Source organism: Lathyrus oleraceus, chromosome 2 (genome assembly GCF_024323335.1).
Source record: "Lathyrus oleraceus cultivar Zhongwan6 chromosome 2, CAAS_Psat_ZW6_1.0, whole genome shotgun sequence".
NCBI classification, from domain to species: Eukaryota; Viridiplantae; Streptophyta; class Magnoliopsida; order Fabales; family Fabaceae; genus Lathyrus; species Lathyrus oleraceus.
The window spans coordinates 169,320,962-169,342,420 of NC_066580.1; positions in this window are offsets into that span (position 1 = coordinate 169,320,962).

The following is a 21,459-nucleotide window of genomic DNA, read 5'->3' on the forward strand; positions in this document are numbered from 1 at the left end:
GAGTCACCCGTGTGACGTCCTAGTCGTCATGCGCTTTGAGACGTTGACGGGCACCAGCGGTCAGGCGGGGAGACTGTCGTCGTATCCAAGTAAGTGTAAAGTCTTAATGGTCGTTACAAGGGTAACAATTGATGGAAAAAGGTGACGACGGATGTCACCCTGGTAACGGGTTACCCGTTATCGTGTTAGTGGGTGCGAGTTGGTCCGATGAGTTGGATTTTTGATGTGGTTGATGTTTGGCTATTATTTGGTGGGTTTCGATGAATATTGGTAGATTAAATAAATTATTTGATTACTCTAATGGTGTTACATTATGTTGATGAAAGGATAATCATGTGATGATCATATAATTGAGATTGTGGTGAGTAGTCTAGTTGTGGGGATTACTTTGATGTTGTTATTTACAGTTAGATGTGGAATGGTAAATCTGTTGTTGAGTTGATGTGGTTATGCATTACATTGTACATGTATCATATGTTGTCGTTGTTATGAACGAGGCGAGTTACGAGTTCAGATGTTAAGACTAGTGACTTGTCCCAAGCTCAACTGTTGGGGCTTGAAGCGCATATGTTAGGGCTCAGGGTTTAGATGTTGGGACTCGATTCGTATGAAGAACCTTTGTTGAGATGGTACCACGTGCATGAGTTGAGTCATTGTTGCATTGCATTACACAAAGATTGTGCATACGAGTTGTTTCTGGTGTTATTGAGTAATTGTTGTAAAAATTTATGTAATTAGAATGTACAAAAGTTGGTTGTTGGCCTTTAGATTACCCTTGCATTATTTCGCACCATTATATATTTTGAGAGTATTCTTCCCCCTTTGTTTTGTTGTAGTACTTTGTGCTCCTTCTTAGGTTACAGACAACCAGGTAGATAAGTAGTTGCTTTATAGCTGAAGGATGATGTTGAGACTATTCTTCTTTTCCAATTTTATGCGTTGTTGTATTGTTAATACTTGGTGGGCGAACGTTATGTCTCATTTTATTCTCAATTGTTTTAGTCAACAAAATATGAAATAAATATAAAATAAAAATTATATAATTGTGTTTAAGAAATATATATTATAAAAGATACACAAATTGAAAAAATATATATAAAAGATACACAAATTGAAAAACTATATTTGAAATTATGATTGTCATATGACACATGTTGATTGTGCTTTTCCAGTTTTTTTTATCACACCATAGACAAATATGTTACCATTGCTATGCAATTTAACTGAGGCGGGGAGTAAAAGAAGTGTACCATGAGATTTTCATATCAACACAAGTCAGAACATTTCTCTAACGGGTAAATTATTTTCTTCTGCTTGCCATATTTTTCCATCAACAATGACATCCCTTCTTTATCATATTCTTCTTCTTCTTCTTCAATTCTTCAATTCTTCAATTCTTCAATTCTTCAATTCTTCACATTTTATAACTTCTGTTTTCAACCCTTCATTTTCTATGCATTTCTTATGCATTTTCTCTCCTGGATTCCAAGTAACACTTCCCACCCTCTCCATCTCACCCCTTTGTTATTACCAATTACGCACCACTACTACCTAATCCAACTTCCCCTCATATTTCTCCACCTTCTCCTCCAACAACTTCCACTCCTCTTGCCACTAACATTGAATTGATCTTAGGTGTCATTGTTGTTAGTGTAGTCATTTTTATCATATCGGATATTGTTTTGATACTACTTTATAGGAGAAGAAGATTTATTACAAAACAGAAGGAGCTTAGTGAAAACACAACAACCACTACAAACAATGTCGCAACAACATCGACCTTAATATCAAGAAAAGAGTATCGGTATCTTCTCACTCTCTCTGAAGTGTATAAGGGAGAGTTGAGTAATGCGAGGAAGGTGGATGTAAAGAGAGGGAGTAGAACTTCTCGTTAGGGTATATAAGAGTTTAGGGCTGAAATCAAACCCTATTTAAATTCCGCCATGGGAATTGTAGCGGTGTATTCGTTACTTTATGATTTATTGACTAAATCAAAAGCAAAGCATACAAAGAAATCGAGTCGCCACCGCACTTTTATTTATCCTAAGGAATGGCTAAAAAGCGAACAAAAGCCTAAGAAGTTTTACACGTAGAAAACTAATAAAAATATCAGAAAATCTGGGTAAGGGGTAAATTACGCAATGGGAAGGTGTTAGGCACCCAAAACGTCCTAGGTACTCCTAGGGAGCCCTTTTCACACTTGTTGTATAAAAAGTTTATTTGTTTATGACATATTGTGCAAACATGAATGGGAAGATGAGAAAAGAATGTACAATTTTATTATTTTTGTGTTTGAACGGATGAACCCGTTGCCTACGTACCTTCCATGAAAGGTAAGGATCAAAACGCCGTAGTTCGGCTAAAAGATTTCCAAAAATTAGTGAATTCATTTTAAAACACAAGCACTAAGGCTTTTCATTACCAATGGGAGAAAACTCAACCTGAATCAACAATCCACCATGCGAGGACGACTTCAACATACTAGTGAGGGGTTAACCCTATAATAAGTATGGAAGACTTACAATCAACTCACTAAGGATAAGGTAAGATTTATATCAACCACTATGGTAATTGAAACCTATGGCTAATGTGTAAAACATATCAACAATGGACAAAGCCACAAAACAATTGAATGGGTGAAGTTAATTGATTATGAGTATTCACAAAATATGGTCCAGGTATGATTAAGATTGATTCAAAGAAGTGTTATGAAATGGAGTTTGAAAAGTCAAGGACTTAGGGTCCAGGTTTCTAATTTGAAAAGACATGAAGATGTTTGCACAACATGTATTTACAAGTTTGAAAGCAAAGTGTGAAAAGGTTTAGGACAAAGAGGGTATGGATAATGGAGTGTAAAACTTCTCAGAAAGGTTCACCTCTTGAGATCATATAGAAGATGATTCAAGTGTGTCCTTAGGAATAGGCAAATGAGCAATAACAAATAAGCAAAACAAATGATACCGGATGCCAATATATGGGCTTATACCGATCTCACAACAAAGGTGGATACCGGATACCAATAGATGGATTTACACCAGTCTCCTAAAACAAAACAGGGATGTCAGATGCCAATAAATGGACTTATTCCAACCTCCTAAAGCAAAACAAAACAAAAGAGTGGATACCGGTTGCCAATCTATCTGGACTTATACCAATCTCCTAAGAACCAACAAAACCTGGATATCAAATGCCAATAAATGGACTTATTCCAATCTCCTAAAGCAAAATAAAATGTGGATGTCAGATGCCAATCTATCTGGACTTACTCTAATCTCCAACAGATGATCATAGGAATACAAAAGCCAACAACATGGTCTTACAATTGTATCCTCACATGCAACAAACAAACAGAAGCAATGAACATAAGTGGCCAAATGAAATGGTCTTACACTCTATCCCTTCCAAATCATAGGAACAATGGCCAATGGATGGACTTACAGTTGCCCTCAATGGGTAAACCAAAGATGGATCACAAAGATATGAAATGATGATCATGCAATAATGAACAATTAATGATGATAAATGCACAAATGCAATCGAGCAAACATGTACAGATGAACCAAGCAATCAAAGATTCAGTTAGCACACACTATATCCAAGCAATTAGGCTCAAGCAAGGGTTAGACTTTAAAGTCAATTGGAATGGGGTAAATGATGCTCTTAACCTTAACATTGAGAGTTAAGGTGAAGCAGATGAAAGGATATGAGGGGTGTGCCTCATGCTCTTATCCCTGGTCAGGGAGAGCTTTGAATATCAGAAGGTGTGGGAGTTCAGAAAGTTGGAACTCTCTCCACAAGTTAATGACTCGATAGATCTTGGGTTAAGATCCACAATGCTTCAACATGTAATGTGAGCAAAGGGAAGACACACAGAATAGTAGGAGATGGACTACACATCTCTTCTATCTACCAATTGCCTTATCAAAAGGACTTTTCCTGCTTGGGGACAAAAATAAACAATCACAAACATTGCCTCTTAAGGAGGACTTCAGACAGGTGCCTGGCCAAGTAATAGGCCAGGTCTTCCAGACTACATGAAGAAGAGATGTTATACCTCAATGCTTAAGCTATCAAGCGAAGCAATAGCAAGTTCACAATGAACTATAGCAACTAAATGTACCTGTGGAAACATCAAACAAATCAGTATGCTATACAGACAAACAATCAACAGTTAATGCAACAGACAACCAATATAGGCAAAGGCATAAGCCACAAGTCAATCCCAAATTGAATCAACTTCAACCTACAAAACACACATTAGTAATCAAAAGCAAATATCAAATGCTCTCAAGATGAGGCATCATCAATTGTGTAACTTGCATGTGCAACCTGAAACAAAACTTCAAACATGAGAAGCAAACCCTTAGGCCAAAGCCTAGGGTCCAAGATAGGGAAAAAATTTAAAACAGCACATGAAAATGACCAAAATCAAGATTAGTCAATTAAGAACAAAGTCCAATTGGTCTCATGTCAAAACTATGCACCAAATCCATTTCCTAAGCAAGACATGTCAAACAAGCAAGTTGGAATCACATTGGAGCAAACAGAATGATCCACTTCAAATCAAATCAAACATGGCTCAATAAATTCCAAGAAAAATAATGTCAAAACAGAACATATCAAAGGATCAGCACACCAAAATCATAGCATTTGGATAAGTGGAAGCATGTCAATTAAAATCAACAAGTCAAGGTATGCACAAACAAGTTCAAACAAGACCACAAATGGTGCATCAACTTAAGGCAATCCTAAAACAGAAATGACATAAGATAAATAAACCAAACCAAAGCCAAAATGAACTTCAACATGTCAACAATCAATGTACAAAAGTTCAGGCTCAAATGATAAAGCATGAGAATTCCTCAAATCATGAAAGTTCAACACTCATCAAAAGTCCAAACATGACAAGCCATAAGAGAAAATCTCAAACAAATAGGAAATGGATCCAAAAATTCTACAAAAAATCATGCTCAGACTAGACATCCAGAAGTGTCATCATGCAAAAATTCAATGCAATTGGCAAATGAATGGCATGGTAAACAAAATCAGCAACATGAACAAGAAATGGTGTGACACACATTGTCACACCTGCAATAATCATATCATATCTCACAATCCAGAAATGAAAAAATAGCAAACTCAAAGCCAAAATGCTCATCAAAGTGTCTAGATTATGCATGTAAAATTTCAGCTTCATTGGATCAAGCATCATGATTTCATAAAAGAAATGGTAAGCAATGTGCAAGAAATGACATACAAGAACAAACCCTAGGCCATTTAAAAATTCAACCGTGCACAAATCTTGAAAAAATATCCAAAACAAAGTAGACATGATGATGAACATTTCACAAAAAACTCCAGGTGATTTGGATTATTATTTTAGGAGTTATGATTTTTTTAATGTGGAAGAAAAAATAAAAATGGTGAAAGGAAGCATGTAAACATGAAAAGCAAAAAGAGAAAAAAAAAATGCAAATGGCAACATGTGAGATGCTGGAGCTAGGATTCGAACCGCGTACGAGTTTAAAATTGGCGCTCACTTAATGAAACGCACCGTTTCATTAAGTGAGGTGGCAAGCTGCAATTGGTGCATGGCACACAAACACGAAACACATGCAGAAACAAGGCCAAGCGGATCAAAGTGATTCTGGAAATTGGAAATCCTAAGCTTCATCAAGTTCATCACGTGTTCATACTCATCAAGAACAAAACAATCCAGAAATTCACGAGACATACACCATTCGATCCGTCTTTCATCACATATCAACAATATAACAACGATTTAGCCTAATTCTAACCATATCACAAGAACCGATCCAAATAAGTTTCAACATCCAACATTCAAATCAACATAACTTTCTCAAATCTTAATGAAAATTCAAGATCTAAAGTGCAGTGTGATCTACATTCCAAGATCTACAAAATCCACATGATAATTGCAAGAATTGGAGCAATCGAGTTCTTACCTTGATGATGATGCAGAGCTGGATTCGTGAGTTTCAATGCTTGGAAATGCAAAACAGATGCTCAATGATGATGAGGAAGATGAATGAATGCAAGACTTTAGCTCAACAATGCTTAACCTCGAAGGAATCTCCAACTGCCATGGGAATGCTCAATCTTTAACAGTCACGATTTGGCCTGGATTATGCAAGATCTTGCCTCAATTCACTTCAACAATGCCTGCAGATGATGATTAGAACAAGAAGCAAGCAAAAGAAATCAAGAAATTCGATGGAAAAAAGTTGAAAAAATTTGAGAGAAATTGAGATGAAAAGTGTTTGGATCTGAAATTGTGAAGTTCTTGTTGATGAATTCTGTTAGGATTAAGGTTATATACCCTCTACTAATCCAACTTGTTAATCATGTTTAATCATAATGCAAGGATTAGTGAGATGGCATGGTTTATGCAAAAATGGCAAAAATACCCTCATGCACACATGGCCAATGGAACAGTGCGAAATTCATTTGTAGCAAGCTCAAAAATCTGTTTTGAGGCAATTGGAATTGGTTTGGAATGAAAATAATGCACATTTTTTCAAATTCACCTTTTCCCTCCAAAAATTCAAATTAATTCAAGTGGAAAATGCCATTTTTTTATGATGAGAATTTGTGAAATATGATGCATGATTATGATAGTAGGGATCAAGAGAAAATTTCTCAAAAAAGAATCACATGAATTGGCCTTTTGATGTGAAAGTTATGCCTTGTTGAAGTTCAAAATCCATTGTCAATGATTTGATCATAACTTGCCAACCACAAATGAGAAATGGGTGTTCTTGGACTTTTTGGAAAGGTAAGAGCAAGATCTTCAACTTTCATGTTGGACAAAATTTGATTTGAAGCTTTCTTGATGATGTAAATTTGAGGAGAAGACCTTTCCATTTTTGGCAGTTTGAAATTACAGGTCACTTACTATTTTTGGAAATTTTTGTCTGACCTCAAATTCTCCAATGTTGATCTTTGAAATGGAAAATGAGACTTAGATGGACATGAATGAGACCTCTCAAACCATCTCCCACCATCAAATCCCTGATTTTATGCACAATTGACCACAGTTGACTTTGCTAGGGTTTTGGTTGACTGAACAATGCCTTGATGAAATCCAAGCCTCTACCACTTGAGATCTTGATTCAAAATGATATCACAACTCATATGAACCTCTTATGAATGATCATGGTGCCCAAATTCTTCAGAATGGCCACCATCTATTGCTCAATGGATTGCCTTAACTGCCTTGACCTAGAATTTCTTCATCTACAAGTAACAAGGTTAGATGACAATATTTTTGTACTTTTGGGTTAGTAAACAAATGAAAAGCAATGATATACAAATGCAAAACATTCTTGGTGATCAAGAACCACACTCACAAGATAACCCACCCACAAAGAGGGAGGCAAAGGTGCACAAAGATCCTTGAGGCAATGATATGATATGATATGATATAATGCCATGATGAGGGATCTTAGGGACAAAATTTGGGTCTTACAGATGCCCCTATTTAAGGTCATTCTAGCCGGAGAAGTGAAGTTTAGAAATCTTCATCTCGACGCGGTAGAATGGGCTTAAATAACAGTAATGAGACAAATTTTGGTCCCTAAGAGACCTCATGATGCAGATGTATGCATGTAAAAGACACAAACTCTGTGGGGATAATGGTTCACACAGAAGAAAAGACGATCCGTCGGAGTAATACACTCACCAGGAACAGAGACTCAAACGGGACTCTTATTGGGGATAAGAAAAAAAGAAAAAGAATGCGTGAGCAGGACACGACTCCGAGTTGGGGAAAACAAAAGTGACACAGCGTGAACAACACATGACTGGACTGGAGACCTCACTGGGGAAGCAAAGGACTCAAACTGGGGAAAAGACGAATTCCAAAGAACAACACATCCATTGGAAAGACCCGAGCTGACTCAAACTATCCACAAAGGATACTTCGGATAAAAATCCGGACTCGGACCAGGAAAAGATTCACAAAGAACCTCCCTGCCGGGGAAAAATGCATATATTGGGGAAAACGCCAATACAGCAAAGGGTAAAAAATCACCACAAGAAACTCCACCGGGACAGTGTCTAACAAAGAGACTCTCCTGGGGAAAAGCAACAAGATGAGGTGTTACCGGTATAAGGGTAACAAACTCAGGAAGAATGAATATCTAAGACCGGTATAAGGGTGAGAGATATCAATCAACCAAACATCTGAGAAAGACCTAAAAAAGGTACATCAACTCAGGAAAATCTGACTCCACAGGGGACCAAGGTCATAATAGGGAGCAGAAGGGAGGGAACACCAGGGATACCGAAGTATATAATAGGTGACCGACCAAAGCGTGAATTGGTTTTTACTGCCAAGACACTCATCATCTGAAAGGATGGATATTCGATTCTACAAAGAATACGAATCTTACTCTGCGGAGAAAACAATCAAAAGATTGACCCAAGAGTGCATGAGACATATTTTTCATTACCGTCAGAACGTGAATAATATACTCGAAAAGGAAGAGACACCAGAGATACCGGTTACTGGGTATATAATAGGTGACCTACCGAAGCGTGAATTGGTTTTTACTTCCAAGACACTCATCATCCGAAAGGAGGGCTTGAAAAAGCAAATCGACTTACAGGATGGACATTCGAATCCACAACGGGAAAACGAATCTTACTCAACTGGGGACACAAACCCAAAGAGCGCATGAGATATAATATCCATTACCGTCAGAACGTGGATAGAATACTCGCATGAGATGTATTATCTATTACCGTCAGAACGTAGATAATATACTCGCATGGTAAGAAACACCAAGGATACCAGTTACTGGGTATATAATAGGCGATCTACCGAAAACGTGGATTGGTTTTTACTGCCAAAACACTCATCATCCAAAACACAAACTGGTTAAAGGATGGACATTCGATTCTACAAAGAATACGAATCTTACTCTACTAGGGAAAATCAACAAAGGACTCCAACCAAAGAGTGAAAGAGATATATTATTCATTACCGGCAGACCGTGAATAATATACTCAAAAAGGAAGAGACACCAGAGATACCGGTTACTGGGTATATAATAGGTGACCAACCAAAAAGAGAGACAATCGATACCAAGCATACAGGTAAACGAAAGACAACTCAAAGGGATAAATTGCAAGCATCCGACAATTATCCAACAACAAATATTCGACTCCGCAAAAGGGAAATAACGAATCTTACTCGACTGGGGAAACACAAAAGGCTTCGACTGAAGAGTGCATGAGATATATTATCCATTCCCGTCAGAACGTGGACAACATACTCGCATGGAAGATTATCCACAACCGGTTACTGGGTTAACAAAGGATAAATCGACCGAAAAGAAAGGCATCGAGATACCAAACTAGGTATATAATGATGACCAATCAAAAGAGCAACCAACATTACCAAGCAAACGGGTAACTGAAAGGCGATCCGCTGGGGATGAATTGCAAGCATCCGGCAATTACCCACAAGGACAAGCTGGGGATACATTGATAATCAACCAATGATCCGGGGAACAAATCACTAGCAAACGGTGAAAGAACCCACTAGTGACTTCAAAAGGGATAACATTGCAAGCATACGGCAATGATCCAGAAGACTTGCTGGGAATATAATTGCGAGCATACGGCAATTATCCGGAAGCAAGGAGGAATATCAACATCGAACAACGAATGATGATAACCACAAAGAGTAACCATCATCGGTTAGGATGAACAACAAGGTTAACTCTGCAAGGGGAGAAATTAGGGTTTACAACTACCGAATACTGGGTAGAATACCAAAAATCTGGCTGAGGACACAAGAGGTTTAATATTACTAACTACTGGGTAGAAAACCAAAAAACTCAGCTGGGATAAAATTGCTAGCAACCGGCAATTATCCACCTGTACCACAAGGTACAAACTCCGTTGGGGAGAGAAATCACAACATGGGATTTATAACTACCGAATACGGGGTAGAAGACCACAGACTCACCTGGGGATAGGATGAACGAATGCCACATATTGAGCAAATTATTCAACTTATTCCACAGGGAGACTCCAACTCTATTGGGGATAAAACCACAACAGCCAAAAATCCACTACTAACCAGACCGAACCACAAAGGTTACCGCTGCTAGGGGAAAAGAGATAGGACTCACAACTACCGAATACGGGGTAGTAGCCATACTCTGGTGGGGATAAACACGAATTAGGGTTTACATCTACCGAATACTGGGTAGAAAACCAACAACTCCGCGTGGGGAATGAAAGAATCACAAATCCGCACGGGAACAGAAATGGGGTTTATAACAAACCACAAACTCTGCTGGAGAGCAGGAAAATAGGATTTACGACTACCGACTACTGGGTAGACAACCAACAACTCTTGCCGAGGAATAAAAGGTATATAACCACAAATTCCGCCAAAAGGCAAGAAACATGGGACTTACAACTACCGGATACTGGGTAGAGGCCCAAAAAGATTCCGCTGAGGATTAGATGAATTAATGCTGGTTACTGGGCAATTCATTCATTTATTCCACAGGGAAGCACAAGCAACAGCTGACAAATGGTCTATTCGGGATCAATCCGAACAGACAGACTGAATCAAGACACGTCCTAATGAGGATATAACTCAATAGGAACATCCATCCCAGTATATATGCTGGGAGGAAACGGAAGAAACCGTCATCCACGAGGATAATCTCAGTGGGGAACTGCAGAAGGAAAGACAGACACTTTCTGCTTATGGGGCTGACTCTATATGGAGAGATTTAAACACCCAACATCTGCTCGGGAAGATCTATAAAGAGATCTATAAAACCCAAAGCAGGAGACAACAAACAAGAGATATATGGCAAAAATGCAACATGAATATCTAAATGTTTTATGAATATGCATGAATATGCGTGATTTATGTTTGATGAATGCTGACAAAACAGACATATCTAACACAAACAGGTCCAGGAATCAAACGCCCGGTACTATACTTCCAGGGGAGAAACCAACTGGAAAGCCAATCTGCAGGAGATCCATATGCTGAAAAGCAAAGATCTGCGGGGAGGCAGAAGATCAGAGATATCATGAAACACCAAATCTCTGAGTAATGGATCAACAACAACCCAACTGACGAACAGAAAGTCACAATGGGCAACAACGGCCACAAAGACAAATCTGTTGGGGAAATGGGAGAAGTCCCAAAATATCTGCAGGGGAACAAGAGCTCACTGCTATGCAAGCAACTCTACATAACTCCGCTGGGGAACGACCCACTGAGGGAGAACGGATCATCCACGTAGAATCTACTGCACAAGCAACTCTACTTGGGGAAAGCACCAATATCCATTCCATCGGGGATACACCCACTGAGGAAGGGTAGATCACACAAGTAGATTCTGCAACAAGCCACTCTACTGAGGATCAAAAGCAACAGGGAATCAACCCAATCTCTGGATGCTAGGCCACCAACCCACCTACTAGGGGAAAACAGAGGTTTCATCAAGCGAAAGTTTCTACAAAAGCAACTCTGTCGAGGATACCAGTTCTGGCGAATACTCTGAGGGGATTATTGCAGATACAATCCACCAAACCACAGATCTACTGACAGATCTACTGGGGGATTCCACTGAAGAACCCACTGGGAATATGGAAGAGAGCTAGGGATCAACCACCAAATGCTGACTCTTCTGAGGAGAACATCCACAGCTGCTGAGGAGGAACACAATCACTGCCCTGCTGAAGGAATAAGCGCACTGATGGGGAGATATAGCAACTCCGCTGGCGACTGTGCTGAGGAAGAGGGTACTGTTGGAGAAAAACGACATCTTCCTCAAGCGCTCTACTTTGGGGATATATCACAGATTCCACTAGCGACTGTGCTGAGGAAAGAAGCAACAACTCAGCTTGCGACAACGTTGGGGAAAGCGGTAAAGTACCGGGATATCACTCCACCAACCATTGAATCTTCAAAGGGAAAGCATCCATGCTGAGGAGAAAAGCAACAACTCCACTGGCGACTGCACTAGGGAGAGTGACGGGGTATCGGGGTCTCAAACCACCCACTACCAAAACTTCCAAAAGGAAAACACCTAAGCCGGGGAGAGGAAACTGCTGGAGAAGAAAACGAAGTCTTCAACAACACTCTGCTTAGGGGAATAACCCCAACAAAAGCTCTGCTTGGGGAACAACCCCTACAACAAAACTGGATAAAGAGGATACAACCAATGCCAGGAATATGAACAAATGTCTTACCTGTTGGAAATCATGCCACCCTTGGGAGAGCACTGAGAAACTCTTAAGTATCCTTTCATCATTGTGAATGTTCACTTTGTTTAAAACAACAATTTTGAAAAAATTTATTGGTTTAAAACAATGACATTTTATCAATTAAAACATGCAAAACATTTGTTGAATTGAAACAAATAAGAGTGCAAATAATTGGATAAAAAGCTCAAATTGACTTGATGGAATGGTAGCCTGCAAATGGCAAGACTCCATAGATCTGTACAAATTTGAAATCAGTGATATATATTGGAAGAGGGCTACATTGAACATAATGATCCTTTCTCTACCAATTTGAATCTCGATGTATTCAAAGCTTCAGTCGACGACGAATCGAGAACCTCTGACGATCAGACAGCTGTGGAACAGAAAGTCTTGTCAGGATGCAGTTACTTGCCAAATCGCTAATTTTTTCCTAGATTGCCCCAGGGTGAGGTACTCAATCTAACGGGATGCAAATATACTTTTTTTCAAGTCTCTAACTTTTGCCCGGATCACCCTTTCAGGTTCTCCACCGAGATGCTCATTTTTGCCTAAGCCGCCCTTTCGGGTTTTCAACTTAGCGAGCTATTCTGTTTTTCATTTGCATATACTCTTTTTTTTAGGCAAAGTATCTCCTGACTGCATCTGAATTCACAAGACGAGTGAAATCCTCCCCATCCATTGTTGTAAGCAACAAAGCACCGCCTGAAAAGGCTCTCCTAACAACATATGGACCCTCGTAGTTTGGAGTCCACTTGCCCCTGGAATCGGGCACGAAAGACAAGACTTTCTTGAGCACGAGGTCACCTTCTCGGAACACACGAGGCTTGACCTTCTTATCGAATGCTTTCTTCATTCTCTGCTGATATAACTGACCATGGCACATGGCAGTCAATCGCTTCTCTTCAATCAAATTCAGTTGGTCATAACGACTCTGAATCCATTCAGCATCAGTCAACTTGGCTTCCATCAAGACTCTCATTGATGGGATCTCCACCTCTACTGGGAGGACAACCTCCATGCCGTAAACAAGAGAAAAAGGGGTTGCCCCTGTTGAAGTGCGGACAGATGTACGATAACCATGCAAAGCAAATGGCAGCATCTCATGCCAATCTTTGTACGTAACAACCATCTTCTGGATAATCCTCTTGATATTCTTATTAGCAGCTTCAACAGCCCCATTCATCTTGGGTCTGTAAGGAGAGGAATTATGGTGTGCAATCTTGAATTCAGCGCACAAGTCTTCCATCATCTTATTATTCAGATTAGATCCATTATCAGTAATGATCTTATCTGGCACACCATAACGGAAAATCAGCTGGTTCCTGATGAACTTCACAACCACCTGTCTGGTCACATTCGCATACGAAGCGGCTTCGACCCATTTGGTGAAGTAATCAATTGCTACGAGAATAAACTTGTGTCCGTTGGACGCCTTCGGTTCAATTATGCCGATCATGTCAATTCCCCACATAGAGAAAGGCCATGGTGATGAAATCACATTCAGAAGTGTCGGAGGAATATGAATCTTATCCGCATAAATCTGACACTTATGGCATTTCTTCACATATTTGCAGCAGTCAGACTCCATTGTCAGCCAATAGTAGCCTGCTCTCAACATCTTTCTAGCCATGGCATGTCCATTGGAATGAGTATCAAATGAACCCTCATGGACCTCAGTCATCAACAGGTTTGCTTCGTGTCTATCCACGCATCTGAGCAAAACCATGTCAAAATTCCTCTTATATTGCACTTCACCACTGAGGTAGAAACTGCCTGACAACCTTCTCAAAGTTTTCCTATCTTTCACGGACGCCCCAGGCGGTTAGACCTGGTTCTGGAGAAAATTCTTGATATCAAAATACCAAGGCTTGTCGTCATTGACCTCTTCAACTGCAAATATGTGAGCTGGTCTATCCAAGCGCAACACGACAATGTTGGGAACTTCATTCCAATACTTGACAACAATCATGGAAGCAAGTGTAGCAAGAGCATCTGCCATCCGATTATCCTCTCGAGGAATATGATGAAAGTCAACTTCTGTAAAGAACGTTGAAATCCTTCTTGCATAATCTCTGTACAGAATGAGACTGGGTTGATTCGTCTCCCATTCACCCTTGATCTGATTAACAACTAGGGCCGAATCACCATACACATCAAGATGCTTGATTCTCAAATCAATGCATTCTTCTAGTCCCATAATACAGGCCTCATACTCAGCCATATTATTCGTGCATTTGAAAGTTAGCCTTGCTGTAAGCGGAATATGTGTGCCATGAGGAGTAATGATTACTGCCCCAATTCCATTCCCGTACTGATTTACAGCGCCGTCAAACACCATCGTCCATCTGGAACCAGGTTCCGGACCTTCATCAAGTGTAGGCTCATCACAATCTTTCATTTTCAAATACAGAATCTCCTCATCTGGGAAGTCATACTGAACAGACTGATGATCTTCAATCGGCTGGTGCGATAAATGGTCAGCCAAGATACTACCTTTGATAGCTTTCTGAGCTCGATACTCAATATCATACTCAGACAATAACATCTGCCAACGGGCAATTCTCCCAGTTAAAGCAGGTTTCTCGAAGATATACTTAATTGGATCCATCCTGGATATCAACCAAGTTGTATGATTTATCATGTAATGGCGCAAACGTTTAGCGGCCCAAGCCAAAGCACAGCACGTCTTTTCAAGCATAGAGTATCGAGACTCACAATCAGTAAACTTCTTACTGAGGTAGTAGATAGCAGATTCCTTCTTCCCTGTTTCATCTTGTTGACCGAGTACACAACCCATCGAGTCTTCAAGAACAGTCAAATACATAATCAGAGGTCTTCCTTCCACAGGCGGAGACAAGATCAGAGGTTCAGACAGATATTCTTTGATACTGTCGAAAGCTTTCTGGCAATCCTCGGTCCAATCATGAGATTGATCTTTCCGAAGGAGCTTGAATATCGGCGCACATGTGGCAGTCATGTGGGATATAAATCTGGAAATGTAGTTCAAGTGGCCAAGGAAACCTCGGACTTGCTTCTCAGTTTTGGGTGCATGCATCTCTTGTATTGCTTTGACCTTTGCAGGATCAACCTCAATACCTCTTTCGCTGACAACGAAACCCAATAACTTGCCGGAACGGACTCCAAATGTACATTTGTTCGGATTCAAACGAAGTCTGAACTTCCTCAGACGCTGAAAAAGCTTCAACAAATGCTCAACATGTTCAACTTCCGTTCGGGACTTAGCAATCATATCATCAACATAGACCTCTATCTCCTTGTGCATCATATCATGAAACAAGGTAGTCATAGCTCGCTGATACGTGGCTCCGGCATTCTTCAGACCGAAGGGCATCACTCGATAACAAAATGTTCCCCAAGGTGTGATGAATGTTGTCTTCTCCATATCTTCGGGTGCCATCTTGATTTGGTTATAACCGGAAAATCCGTCCATAAAGGAAAAGACTTTGAATTTAGCTGTATTGTCTACCAACATGTCAATGTGTGGTAGAGGAAAATCATCTTTCGGACTAGCTTTATTCAAATCTCTGTAATCAACACACATACGGACTTTTCCGTCCTTCTTAGGAACAGGCACAATATTGGCCACCCATTGAGGATATGTAGAAGTCACCAGAAACCCCGCATCAATTTGCTTTTGAACTTCCTCTTTGATCTTCACTGCCATATCTAGATGAGTTCTTCTGAGCTTCTGCTTCACAGGCACGCACTCAGGCTTCAAAGGCAGGAAATGTTGCACAATATCTGTATCTAGACCCGGCATGCTTCATATGACCAAGCAAAGATATCGGAATATTCTCGTAGCAAACTGATCAATTCCTTCTTGACAGACTCTTCAAGAAGTGCCCCAATCTTTACCATACGAACACAATCCTCAGACCCCAAGTTGATTGTTTCCAGATCTTCAAGGTGCGGCTGAATGATCTTCTCCTCGTGCTCAAGGAGACGGGTAATCTTATCAGGAATCCCTTCAACATCATCTTCCTCTGCCTCGAATACAGGGAATTCAAAATTGGGAGATGGCGTTGGATCATTATGTTCAATGGGTTTTAGAATCAACCTGCATAATGATTTTGGTTAATAAAAAACTTTAGAATTTAAACAAGCAAATCATTATGCAGATGAAAAATGTTGCTTTTATTCTTGTTTTTATGGGTTTTTTGTGATCACTGATTTCATGCAAAAAGCAAAAAGTGAAAACAAATGGAAAAACAAATGTTTAACAATGCATTAATTGAATGAAACATCATTGTATTAAATGTTGCCAACGATGTCATCACTTCTCCTTTTGGCATGGGAGAAGGGTTTTGAACAAAGTGAACAATTACTCTGATCTAGGGATGACTGTAGGAACATCTACAGCGACCCAATTGTGGCAGACACCACCAGGAATGATGAAATTGTTCAGATCCTCTGCATCCTCTTCCAAGATAGCAGCAGTTTCTTCAGGTTGATCAGCATGGATGAATCCTCCACTCGTGAACAGCCCAAGCTCGTTGAATGCCCCATAACAATAGCCAATGCCAGCCCGGGACTTGTTGTCTTCAAGCTCAATCATCTTCCCCAAACCAGCAACTGCACCACATTCAATGGCCAGTTTCGCATCTTTGTAGGAAGCAAATGAATGAGACTTCTTCTCGATTGGTTCATCAATAGATAAAGCTTGGAAAGGAGTTCCAACTTCATCCTCAGCATCAATATACGAGAAAGAAGACAAGTGGCTAACCAGGAGAGCCTTTTCTCCCCCTACCACAACCAGTTTCTTGTTCTTGACAAATTTCAGCTTTTGGTGTAGGGTGGATGTCACGGCGCCAGCCTCGTGAATCCATGGTCTGCCAAGGAGACAGCTATATGATGGGTGGATATCCATAACCTGGAAGGTAACCTGGAAATCACTTGGTCCAATCTTGATTGGGAGATCAACTTCCCCAATCACGGTCTTACGCGACCCATCAAACGCTTTCACAACAACACCACTCTGCCTCATGGGAGGCCCTTGATATGATAATCTAGAGAGAGTGGTCTTTGGCAATACATTAAGAGATGATCCAGTGTCCACCAGCACATTGGACATGGCATCAGATTTGCAGTTCATAGAGATGTGTAAATCCATGTTGTGGTCTCTTCCCTCCTCAGGGAGATCAGCGTCACAGAAACTCAAAGTGTTGCAAGCGGTGATGTTTGCAACAATACCATCAAACTGTTCAACGGTGACGTCGTGATCAACATAAGCCAGATCCAAAACCTTCTGCAGAGCCTCCCTATGGGGTTCTGAGTTCAGCAGCAGAGATAATACGGAAATTTTGGATGGCGTTTGTAGAAGCTGGTCTACAACATTGTACTCACTCTTTTTGATGAGCCTCAGCATCTCATCGCACTCTTCATTCACAGTGCCACTCGGGCCAACTGAAGAAGCAGGAGTCTTTTGTACAGAGGAGGAGGGTTTGGCAACAGGTGCCGGATTCTGAACATTCACAGCCGTCCCAACCGGACGCTAAATAGTATCAGAAACAACAGCCTTAGCCTGAGGCTTAGGCGCAGAAAACACACGACCACTCCGGGTCAACCCACTTACATCGGCAATATTAGTCACAGAAGTTGAAGGCAACGACACTTCTCTCCCATCTTCAACAACAACGGGGTTATATCTGAACGGCACAGCTCTGTCAGAAGAATAAGGTACAGGGCCTGCAGGCTTAATTACTAGAGAAGGAGAGACCTTCGGCTTGCTGCCATCATAACGAATGACAACAGGCTCAGGCAGCTTGAACACAGGAGATATAACATTCACTTCTGGTTCATCTTCATCAACATTACGATTCTGAAGAATCTCTATAGTACCCTCATCCAATAGCTCTTGAAGCTCTCTTCGCACTTGGCGACAACCCAGACGATTGACGGAACAATTGCGGCATCTGTCATGGTCATGCTCCATGTGGCTGTATTGACACAGCAGACGATGCAACTCGACCAGTGACTATCTAATATGGCTCACATATTTGACTTTGTACTTCCCAGGGCACCCCTGGACCATATTCACAGATTTCCCATGCTCGGGCAATGGGTTCTTGGTAACATTGGGGCCTGAGTCCTCGAAGCTCAGTATGCCACATCTCATCAGGTCTTGCACCTTCGTCTTCAGTGGAAAGTAGTTCTCGATGTTGTGACCCGGAGCACCGGAATGATACACACAGTGTTGGTCTGGCTTGTACCACCACTGAGGATTTGCGGGCACGGCAGGAGGATCCCTGGGAGTAACCAACTTCCTTTCCAACAAGGAAGGATATAGTTCAGCGTATGACATGGGAATTGGATCGAAGCTGATCTTCTTCCTATCATAACTCAGATTAGCCTGGTTGGTTGTGCTGCCACGAGGCTGGTAAGCCTGTTGCTGTGGACGGTGTTGCTGCTGATACTGAGGCTGTTGTTGCTGATGCTGATGCTGAGGTTGCTGATATTGAGCACTGTCTCTGAATACAGGTGCTATATGAGCCACCTGGTGCTGATTATTTGCACGGCGTACTGGCTTCCTCTGAACAGAGGGTCTTCTTGATTTAGTATGGGATTGCACAGTGTCGCATTACGCGAAAAACCGGCGGGAAAACAAGAACAACAGAGCCGCCACTGTGCGTTATTTATCCCAAAGGAGGGAAAGGAAACGCTCAGAGTAAACCTGGAAAGAACATGGTCTCGCGACCAAAGAGAATGGGATCGGGAGTCGGTTATGCGAAGGGAAGGTATTAGCACCCCTACGCATTCGTCGTACTCGACGGGATCCACGCACAATAGGAAGGAAAATGGTTGCTAAAACACTGCTCACACACACACAAATACTGGCTGAAAGAGACACACGAAAACAGACAAGACTGACTCGGCAGGATATCGCATCCTGGGCCTACTTAGTCTATCAAGCATAAACATCAGAGTCAAAGTAGTTCGGACTGGGGAAACGACACATGCTCGCTAGGATATCGCATCCTATGCATACGTATCTCCTTTGGACGAAGGAGAATCAGAGCATTCGTAGCTCGGCTAACACGCACACAAACAGACACAGGCAAAGGCAAACGTGGAGCCTGAATGCCAATCACTGGACTTACATCAGCATCCGAACCGAAACAAACTCACACTGGAACCCGAATGCCACTCGATGGACTTACATCAGCTTCCAAGCACACAACAAGAAGAAGGGTCTCGATTGCAACTAGGGCAAGAGAAAGGGAAGGTCTCAATCGCAACGAGGGCGAGAGAAAAGAATTAGTGTTAGTCGTCAATCAAACTCGACAAGACATCGCATCTCGTGCCTACGTATCTCATCTGGACATGAGAATCAGAGTTGCAGTAGTTCGGCTAAACTATTCCTGTTGGTTTGTGTTTTTTAAGTGGACGACGTCACTGCGCAATCTACCGGATGCTCGACCTTTGGAGACTTACTCACCTGTAGTAGAAGGAGTTGCCGTATCCTTAAGAGGGGATAATGTTTGTTTGTGTTTTAGGGAAGCTCAAGCAAGAAAGGAAGTCCTATACGAAGGAACCGTGCTACCTTAATTGTCATGCAAACGAGACTACGCGGAGTCTAGCAAACGTAGGGGATACAATCACACCACACAAACACATACAGCATGAAATAAACACACCAACAAGGGGCTCAAACATCAGGGCTAGGCTTTAGTCGAGGGGTCATATCAACCTCGACAAACAAGCCTCTGTATCGGGGTAAGGTTAGCTCTTAACCTTGACATTGAGAGTCAAGGTGAAGCTGATGAAAGGGGAGTGAAGATTAGACTTCACAGCTCTTATCCCTAGTCAGGGAGAGCTTCAGACAAAGGAGCGTGGGCTCAGAATGTGCGAACCCTTCTACACTCAAGACACTGACACAACTGTACACTGTACAAGATCTTGGGTTAGTGTCCTCAATGCATCAACACGGTGGTGTGAGCAGAGGGACGACTCAACAGAATAGCGGGAGATAGATTGCATATCTCTTATATCCGCCAATTGCCTCATAGAGGTCTTTACCTGCTTGGGGACAAAAGTAAAACAAGCACAAACATCGCCTCTTAAGGAGGACTTCAGACAGGTGCCTGGCCAAGTAACAGGCCAGGTCTTCCAGACTACATGGAGACAAGAATGTTATACCTCAGTGCAAATTGCTTATCAAGCAAAGCAAAACAATATTAGCAACTAATGTACCTGAAATCAATCAAATACAATCAGTATACCAATCACAGAACTAAACAGCAAATGGTTCACAATTAACTATACACAGACAAACACAAGCAATTGCGCCAAGGTGCAAGCCATTAAGGCTCAAACTCAAATGTCAAACCCTGCAAAACAAAAGTCAAAATTAGCCATATACAAGTCACAAGTCAAGTCCAATGGAAGCACATCATCAAGCATATGCCATTTGTGCTATTAACCTGAAACACAACTCAAAAGTGAGATCACAAACCACTAGTCCAAGACTAGGGCCAAAAGGAGATGAAAAATCCAAAACAGCAAGTGAAAAATGATCAAAACCAAGATAAATCAATTAAGAAGAGAATCCAATTGGTCTCACATCAAAACTATGCACCAAATTCATTTCATGCACAATTTAAGTCAAAGTAGGCAAGTGTGAACCATAAATGAGCAAACAGAATGATTTCAATCAAAAAAATATCAAAACAGCTCAATAAATTCCACAAAAATTCCATGCTAAACAGAACATATTCAATAAGCAGCATATCAAATTTCATGCTATTTGGATAAGTGGAAGTAGGGAAATTAAATTCAACATGTCATGGCATGCAAAAATCAATCCAAACTAAGTCACAAAGCATGTGTCAACTTCAATCAAATGTAACACAGTGAGAACAACCAATAAATGAATGGGACCAAAGCCAAAGTGAACTCAAACATGTTAGGAATCACTCCACCAACTTTCACATTCATATGATATGGTATGAGCATTTCACAAGACATGGAAGTCAATCACTCCAGCAAAACCCTAAAATGTCTAAACAGCAAGCAAAAATCTCAATCAAATAGGAAATGGCTCAACCATTCCTACAAAAAAATCATGGCAAAACTAGACATACAGATGATATCACATGCAAAATTTGAAAGCAATTGGAAAAGCATAAGTATGGAAACAAAATTCATGAACACAGCATAACATAGTGTGAC